Source organism: Phymastichus coffea, unplaced genomic scaffold (genome assembly GCF_024137745.1).
Source record: "Phymastichus coffea isolate CEN01 unplaced genomic scaffold, Cenicafe_Pcof_1.1 PCOF00009, whole genome shotgun sequence".
NCBI lineage: Eukaryota > Metazoa > Arthropoda > Insecta > Hymenoptera > Eulophidae > Phymastichus > Phymastichus coffea.
Window position 1 is genome coordinate 4,932,753 of NW_026706820.1, and position 8,434 is coordinate 4,941,186.

Sequence of the window (8,434 nt, forward strand, 5' to 3'; positions counted from 1 at the left end):
ATGCCTGGTCTTTTCGTCTATAACTAATTTCGGCAAAGGTTTTACCAAAATTTTTTTGGAACATAGATAAACCGATTTCGAAGGTTCTATGGCAATTTATTCGACTAGACACAATAGATTGTACTTTATCAGGAACTAGAAAAGGATCATGTTCATTATAAAAATCAAATAACAAATTCAAATCCAACGTATCTCTCTTTATCCTACTAATACGGGCGTCGACATGCTGTTCGCTAGTATCATACGAATAAGAGCAAAAAATTTCCATTTCTTTACATACTTCCATCAAAATTATTGAGCACGCTAGCCATTTAGCAATCGTACTTTCAGTAAAATTGTGCCCGTGAGTCATTCCTCCAACACATTTCATTGTACGCATAAGATCTTGCTTTATGATCATATCGGTCCACACACCACCCCAAAATACTTTTAAACAACGTACAGTTAAGAAACCTTCATTTGCAAACTATTGAAAAGCTGTGAAACTAATTGTACTTTGTAATGATACCATATCTTTATAATAGAGAAGCGCTAATTTAGCATAGTTATGATGCCCAGTTGCGTAAAAAAATGGTATCATTAGTTTTATATATTTCAAATGTAATTTGAAATTCCCCGATCTCTCGACATGGTAAAAATTCATGATTAAAACAACACAATCAAAATATTGAAGAAAAAGTTGGGCTGTCGGTCCATTTTCTTTTAATCTTGCTATCTGCTCTTATAATTTTGCTAATATTTGGATACAAATTGGATTCTCTATCAAGTCTACTTCTGAAAATTCTTGACTTATATTTAAACTTTCAAGATATTTCAGTTCGTCATCTGAGAAATGACATTTATTTATTATTTGTCGACTTTATGCAACAAGATTCAAAAGGTGCCCCCTAATAGACCGAGAAAAAGCATGTCCAGAGAGCGCTTTTTCAGCTGAGAATTCTGCAAATAATAAACAAACAGCTTTCTTTAGACCAGAATCTTCCATAAAATAACTAATAAAGCCTAAAAATGACATAAGAGTATGAAATCCGCCTAATCTTCCAATAACGTCACGAATACCATAAACGTCATTATCAGCATCAACAGAGGCAATAATTGTACGAGCTTTAAAATACATTGGTTGGTCAAAGGTTACAAAAGCATGCTTTTGACCATTGCCCCAAGCTTTCGACATTGCTTCTATTAAAACAGATAGAACAGTATTCTCATTACTGGTAGAAGCATTTACAAACTGTAAAGGTATAATTTTTGATATACAAAACTCATTAACTTCGGAATATTTTTCACGAAATCCGAGCCATCCTCTTGTATTTAAAGGAAAGTTATTTTTTTGTAGTAACCATAACAAATCTAAAAATGAAATATCAATTGATGAATTTGAATAAGCTACTTCTTTTATTGTAATTTTTTGCAGTCCTATTAAATTAAAATTTCGAATAGTACTAGGCAAGAAAGAAAATGATTTAGCTATTTCAGACGCAGAAGAAAGTTTTTTTAATTTTTCTATATGCGACGAAGTAGTAGCTGCTATAACGAGCGGCCAGACCCTCGTTATGTCTCTCTCTCCCCGTACATAATTATAATTATTCCTATATATATAATTATCTTATAATTATCTCACTTGTATGGCAGCTAAAGGTAAGTCAGAGAGAGCGCTAATAGAGGGCGAGCTAGGGAGAGAGAATTCGGGAGGCCGGCGCGACGCGCGCGAGTAAGAAAGTGGGGCAGGACAAAGCCCCGCGATAAGACTCTCTCTTGTACCGGCGACTTCGAAGCACGTGGACGTGTGACGAGCGGCTATACACGTGCTTGCGATCTTTTGCTGTCCGACTTTTCGCGACTAACTTTTGTGACTGACATTTCGGCTGCCTGCGAATACGCGAGTGTCCACTCGGTGTAAGGTTTCGGTGCCGAGATTGCCCCTAGTGCCTTTGGTGGGCTAGTTCCTGCAACCACGCGTGCGAGCCTTTAAGGCCGCCCGCCTCTTGACTGCACCCGAGCTGCACACTGCGCGTCATCGCGAGCCACGTGCGAGGCTGAGGATATCGCCTGCAGGGCTAACGCCGAGATATCATTGTAAGTACCATCTCGAATACGTGTCTCTCTCGCTAGCTTTTCGCCATTCTCTCTCCCGCTTACGCTGCGTATTAATTTTGTATTATTCTCCATAGTAAACTCGATGTTATTCGTACATCTGTTTTCTTCTTTTGCGCTTCCTTTTTACCTATCGTAAGCAATCCCGTTCCGTCCGGCTTTCGCGTCTGAATTTCGTGATCGCTCCAAAGCGCCCATAGGACTACACGACGCTCTCCGCGGGCCAAGGTAACAGACGCTGCACCACGACGTCCCTGTTGCTGCTGGGTTAGGCTTTGCGCAGCCTATTACGAGGCCCACACCGAGCTGTTTTAATCCCCTCGTAATTTATTTAACGAGTGACCCGCGCTGGGTCAAAACCCCGTTATACTGCTGATGAAGGTGTAACGACCATAATTACTCCCATAACTTGAAACGTGTTGCGTCCATCTATAGTGGCAATATTGTGATCAGCATTATCGAAAATAAATTGAACGAAAGAATCTCTACTTATAGTAAAATTATTTGGATTTTTAACAATAGATGCTTCGAATAAAGTAGTATCATGATATGAAGAACATAAACCTAAATTTGAGAGACAGTCTACGAGAGATTTGGAAGCATGCTTTCGATGCATCAAAGATGATAGTCCTAATAAAATGGACGATGTGAAAGATTTTGGTCTAATTGATGCAATTAAAATATGTGAAAAAGTTAAAACACGATTTCTACACTTCTTTTTGGAAATATCTGTTTTTAATTTTTTATGCGCATTTAATAAATTGTTAATGAAAGAGAACAATGTCGGTGGTATCTCTGATTCAGCAGAAGTGAACAAAGAAGAGGGATCTTCATAATGGAAAGTAAAATAATGATGAGTGCGTACATCCTCTACAATAATTTTAGCAGCCATGTCAACTATTCTCATTCGCTCTTCTTCGTCATTTTGTTTCTTTTTGAAATACCATTCGTCGTTAAGTTGTGTGACATCCGGGTCACTATCTCAGGTACGTCTGAGGTGGACGTAATCTCAGGCGCTCTATTTGGTTTGCGTGCGTACGCTTAAACCGGGACGAGCGATTGGAGAATTAGAGCTTTTCTACTTCGCGTTTCGCGTAAAAAGAGTGAAAAAATTAAACTGGACTACAAGCCTTCCATCAAACACCAGGGTCCAATGGAATCGGGACTTGGATGTGAAAATCCCAAACCTTGCCGGAATTATCACATAAAAAGTATTTTATTTTAGTTTAACGGCGCGACTGTCTTATTGAAAAAGTATCCCAATTCCTGCTGAAATACTTTTTCGAAGACCTATTTTTCACGAGTTTCGATCAGCTACTCTAACAAGAAGAGGAAAAGGAGAGATAGTGAATAAAATTTTGTTTCAACTTACTTTTCTTTTATTTAGTTAACTGGTACTGGAGAAGTCAATCTGGACCTGGCACTTGGTCAATGAGCTGCACTTAAAACCTTGTGTGGAGCGTGGGAGCGTGAGAGAGCGATTTTCGCTTGCGCATGCCCTTTTAAACCCTGGGGGTGGTTGGGAGGAAAATCCCTCTTTCAGTCCCTCGAAATTTGGGAAGAGTGGAAATGCCAGTGAATTGTAATTGGCCAACCGAGATTTTCCCTCCTTTTCTCTTTCGGATTTCGGGCCCTAATTGGTTCGGGGGCGTGGTGAGAATTGGGGGCGCGCGTTCAAGAGTTTGGGCCTTATCTCGCTAGATGACTCTCCAAGTACCATTTTTAGTACAGTTTCTCTTATAATTATTAAGTTATTTATTATATAAAATTATTACAATTAATTCTTAAAAATAACGCAAGTTCCTTATTATTTAATATATTTTACGCGAAAATCTGTTGATCCTACATGTTTACAATTGGTAACTTAATTAATTAACTCACTTCGTTGTTTAAATAAATTCGAACGAAAAAAGGGTATTATTTAATTGTGGACTGTATAACTGATTTGCTAAAATTCGTTCAAGTAACTGTTTTCGATTATTTACCTCATTTTTCTAATTTGTAATTTTAAAACTTCGAGTTATTTTCAATGATTGCGCGGCAACTATATTTCTAATCAAAAAGTGTGTGGGAGGTTTCAAGAAGCTGCGAAATTTTCCTATCATGCTGTTATTTTCCCGATTCATTTATGTAAAATTAGTTATTAAGGTTTTTTTTTTTATAGCAAAAGTTTTGACTTCTAAAAGTGGAAATCTTTTGGGTGAAATCGAGTAACAGGATGCAGGTGGAATTCCGCGGCTCCTTTACTCTTTATCTAAACCTACTCAAAAAACTTTATGATCGTGTGAGGTAAACATCGGAAAGCGCGCGATAAAGGGACGACTATTTTCACGTGTCCTCCAGCTGCTTCAGCTGAAGGCTCTCCTTCGCTAGTTTACCGAGTTAAAATTTAAGCTACACAAAAGTACATGAGGAAAAAAAAATTTATTTCTAATAAACGGCCCGACGTTACAGTTGATTATCATATGCGGCGCGGAAGCAAATATGTAGGTCACCCTTGAAATTATAAAACACTACTTCGTTATCAAAATGAGATGATAAATGATATCTAACCATGCGAATATTTATATCATCTATATTACCCGTGTACAAATTTAATATTTCATTTAACGAAAATTGACATTCTGCTTCATTATTAACAATATAATAGATTATGAAAGATATTACTCCTGACAAATCTTGTGCTATTGGACGGCCAACTGTATTTTTAGTTTTATATTGAAAAAATTTATGATAACATTTCTTGTGATAATTTGCTTCAATACTATCGAAGTTTCCTTCTATATGTTCCAATCTACACAATATTTTATCAACGTCGCTTTGTACATCTGCTAGCTGTAAATCTTCGTGCATACAATTAAGAGTTTCACGTGTCACATTATGTTTGGTACTTTTACTTCCCAATCTTCCAATATTCGCAGTCGCTTGCTCACAAATAAAGCATTTACCTTCATAATCGAATGATGTCATTGATTTTACGTTTTCACTCATTGCTGAGCGATACTGCCTAACTTTTTCAGCTGCCTCTGCAGTGCTATTCGCTCGTATATATTACGTATAACAGCTATTATGCAAAATGCAATTAACAAGTTGATCCATCCATCGAAATTTAAAATCTTTCCGTTTCTTGCTGATATCAATGATGATTTTCTTGGTTCTCTCAACTATTGACCTTGAGTTGTATGAATTTATATCTTTGAGACAAATCAGACACGTTGTTGTAACGTCGATGTTACCCGCTCCCACCGGAATATCCATAGGCCGATTCTCCACAATATCGCCTCCTTCATCAACAAGATTTTTAGCATAAAAATTCTCCATATTGTACTGTTATAAATCAATAACGATTATTAATAATATCACACAATTTTATTTAATTATTTCACAATATTTATATATTGCTTACTTACACTGTCGGCCTTGTCATTGAAATTTTATTTCAAAACTTGTAGCACTAAATGTGATGGAAATGCGATGGTTAATTTATATTTCACGACACGAACCTTTTTACTTTTTTTATGCAGGAAACAAATATTTTTGCTATGTTTTTAATTATCGAACAGAATTTTCTGAAGCAACGACAAAATACGGCCGTTCTCTGTAGAGATTCTGGCACTACTAGCCAGATGCTGCCTAAGCTAGAAGTGGAAGTTTCTGGAATTTGAGTAAAGAACAAATATTTGTTCAATGCGTTTATGGTCCCCTCAAAACGTCACCACTTTTTCTTTCTCTCTAAGCTGCTACAGTCTGATCTTTTTCAATGCCGATAATTATGAGATCCCGTATACCTGGGTCTCCAATGTGAAATATACTTATATTGTGTAACACGTGCGTTTATAATTTCCAAGTTTCGCGTCGGAAATTAGCCCAAACAACGTCGCGTCACAAATTATTTTCAAGAGGAAAGGACCGGAAGGCGTACTCGCTTCGTTGCTGAAAATTAATGAGGGCTTCAATCATCGGGCAATATCAATAATCGCGATTTACCTAATTACAAGTGGGAGACAGGTTATATAAGAATCATCTTTCTGAATGGTCAATTACATTTAATTTCAAATCTTATTATCTACAGCCAGCGTTCGACTTGTGCGTCGGCTAAGTCCGGGCTAGTCCGTTCCGTGCGAATTAACGCACAGGAGATAGAGCGTCGCCTTACAATTTTCCCGCAAGTTCCCGTGAATGCGGTGCGAATTCTACACACGCAACCACTCGTCTGCGTCCGGCCGATACGATGCCCAGAGAGAGAGAAATCGAAGCGCGCACCGAGAAAATAACAAGGCTACCTGACCTTAGGAGGTAGCACCGTAGTGGAAGTCCACGTCCGCTGGCTCGACCACGCTGTCCTCGGAGAAGGTGGATGTGTCGATCACGGCGCAGATGGTCCTCTCCTCCAATGCCTGGTATGCTCGGTAATAACTGGTGATAGCAGGTCACACACTTTCGCTCGTCGCGAGGCTAATCCAGCTAATAATCGCGTCGCTGGCCAAAGCCGTACTGCCCTCGCGATCTCACGCTTTCCGCGGCGTCTTCCATGCTCCTCCCTATAGGTCCCTAATCGGCCGAGCGCCGCCGACTACGCATACGTGTGCGACTCATGCCGGCGACACTATTTCTCTCTCTCTTACTCCTTCGCTTCCCGCTCTCGCTCCGTCCCTCCAGTACCAAACATCCACGCCGATCAGGAATCAGATCTACAACAAAGCCACATCGTGCGTCGATACTCGGTTTTACTCTAACCGATGCGGCAGCGGTTTAGGGGAAGGCACGTGGAAAAGAGAGAGAGAGGCGAACAGGGCTAGCAAACTCAACTGTCGCTCTGCCCGTCACAATTATATATCTGACTTTTCAAGATTACTAAAAACTTAGTGCAAAACTCTTGTAGTTATGAGCCTGATCTTTTTCAATGCCGACCATTATTTCGTATACCTGGGATTCGTAGTGAGTAATCTTGTATACTTGGGTTTTATGGTCAGACGATCAACAATTAACCATTATGGAACCATTAGAATTGCACCGTAATGCTAATTCAAATTCGCCAGAAGAGTGTAGTCAATACAGTAATTACGAATAGACCATTCGTAATAAATTTTGAAGCTACCCCAGATTAAAAAAAAAAGATCGAAATTAATGCACTAGTTCGCGAGATAAGCTTGATTTTTGCAGAGCGCGTCTATTTGAACGCAGACTTTCAGTATATTCAAGCGCGCGAATGAAGCCCCCCACCATGGTCCCCGGCCGCCGGCTTTTCTCATGGTTGAATTAAAATCTAATTATCATTGTTAAAGAGTCAAACTATATAAAGTCTCGTATCGTAATAAGAAAATGTAATGTATTAACAATCGAACGCTGATAGTCCGATTTGGTAATTTTTATTAGTACAACAATAGCGATTTTCCAAAAAAAACCTTACTTCGGCTCTTATTGATCGAAAATAAAAATTTTTTTTTCAAAATAGTCGTTTTCAACTCGGCTACATATATTTCTAAGAAAGAATTTTTTATAATGCATAGGAAAGCCGTAAATCTAATTGTTTATACAGAAAAGAAGGTGCACTTTTTTTACGTCAAAAATAAGATGTTGCAAATTAATCATTTATCAAAATTGACGTTTTGATAGAGATTGAGCCCTTTTGGAACTATATCTTCGGCCAAAAAAAAGTTACAACCCCGTACTTTTGGTGTCTCTTAGTTAACTAATAAGGATAAGTCAGTAACTAATAAAAATATATAATTGTGTGACAACTCATTTTTTTTAAATCACAAGAGCTTTCTTTAAAAGAGATAAACATTAAAAAAAAGTTTTTACAATAAATATTCGATATAGTAGAAATGGCCATTTTCGAGGTTTTTTTTGGACTTTTTACAATAACTAACAAATGAAAATAATCGCGCGACCACTCAAATTATAGCTTTTGGAATTGTCTATAACTTTTATCTTAAACTTTTTCAGGTAAAATACATACCGTGGCTTGCAAATTGAAATAATCTGTTTTCGCTAACTTTGACCCCTTATAAAAAAATCTAACGGAAATCTCGAGTTGCATTTTATATAGAGTTTCTATTTGCGTTACTCCGAAGCGATTTACGTTCGCTGAATCCATTCTTTAATTTTTGCAGGAAAATTTCTCTGTTGATTGGAATATACGAGCACGTTATCTTCTCAAGTGACTATATCGTCAAAAATCATGGTAGAATTTGGTCGTGTTTTACCTGGTGAAACAACTGTCTCATGCTCGCTGAAAGCATGATACTCTATATCATTAATAGGGTCTAATAAATCTTTCAAAAATTTATACTTGGGTCGATTAAGGGATTTTGAGTAACATATACATTTTCAAATC